A 1391-nucleotide genomic window follows, 5' to 3' on the forward strand; every position below is an offset into this window, starting at 1 on the left:
TGTTGTCTCTGTCTTTCTTTTGTAATACAATTGTATTGTTGTTGTGTTGTTGTGTTTTTTTCTTTGTACTACTTATGTCCGAGAGCTAGCTAAATAGCATTTCGTTATACCATATACCTGTGTATAAGTATAATGACAATAAACTTGAACTTGAACTTGACATAGTTATGCAGGCAGTATATTATTTTATCGTTTACTCGTTTAAAAAAACACGGTCTTCTCGTTCCTAAGTCAGATTTTTAGTGCTTTCGAACGTTACTTCCAACCTGGACTGACAGCTCACCCGATCTGTTTGTGATCAGACCATGGAGTGGGGGGCTGTACCAAGCGCACGTTCCTTCCCAATGCTGAGGCGATCATTCGGAAGATGGGTGTGAAGAGAAACAAGCTTTGTCGACTAAAAAACAAGGCAGGATATGCAAGAATACTAACCACTGGCGACAGTTATGTTCTCTTCCTATTGAGACTCCTACATTGCGAATTTTTTGAAGACTTTGAAACTAAAGGAAAGCAGTGACAAATGGAACAGGGACAGGTGGGGGTTGAACCCACGATCTTCGGTTTACGAGACCGACGCCTTACCACTTGGCCACCGCGCCTTCGAGCAAACATGGGAATAATGTTGTTCAAATTATTTTTTTTCTGAATCTGGTTTACATCGCCTGGAGGCAGCAACAACAATAAAAGGGTACCTAACAAGGAGATACGCTGTAGCAGTGCGACTCCAACAGATGCTCCTGAAGAGGCTGGAGGTTTAAGCCAGCTCCTTAGAGCGCTCGGCCGCGTTACTCTCAACAGCGGCTCTTCAGCTCTTGTTGTTTGACCTAGTGGTTTTATAACGCGTGGAAACGACCGCAACTTCGTTTTCTCAGATGCTTTCTCTCACGTGGTGAAATCTCGACCTCTTTGGCATCTCTGGCTATAGTTCTTCAGTAGAGCAGGCTTTCACACCTCTGCTTATAGTGCCCTTGAAGTCATTTTATTTTTACAGGAAGACGCATTCCCTAACGATCTCTCCTGTTTTAGAAATGCTTCATAAGGCGTGTTTGATTCAACGGACAAACAGTATACTAATTGTACAATGCAGATCTATGCGGCATTCGTATTGGATTTGACTGGGATTCTGAAATACTTCTTGAAAAGGTATTCAGATTTACTTAAACTTTAATAAAAACACAGACCTGAAACTCCCTAGCTTCCAATCTCTGATGTTGCTGTCCTTAAACTCGGACGTGATGTTCTGCAGACGTGCAGTGTCCCTTTACTCTCGTTGTTTTCAAAACGACCTCCGTTGTCGGGCGCAGTTGAAGTGGAACTGGCCTGACTGCACTGGAAAGTACGGAATGACAAAATGTTTCTACGGCTCAAAATGTCCCTTTAGACCCTTGTCA

At 42.9% G+C, this 1391-nt stretch overlaps 1 non-coding gene across 1 annotated transcript; it reads right to left on the reverse strand.

The window, feature by feature from the left end:
* Positions 1 to 527: 527 nt before the first annotated feature.
* trnat-cgu (transfer RNA threonine (anticodon CGU)) lies at positions 528 to 599 on the reverse strand. The gene has a single exon. It is a non-coding gene; the product is annotated as a tRNA-Thr (tRNA).
* Positions 600 to 1391: the final 792 nt, after the last annotated feature.

This window comes from Atractosteus spatula, chromosome 10 (assembly GCF_055471065.1).
Source record: "Atractosteus spatula isolate fAtrSpa1 chromosome 10, fAtrSpa1.hap1, whole genome shotgun sequence".
In the NCBI taxonomy this organism is placed as follows: Eukaryota; Metazoa; Chordata; class Actinopteri; order Semionotiformes; family Lepisosteidae; genus Atractosteus; species Atractosteus spatula.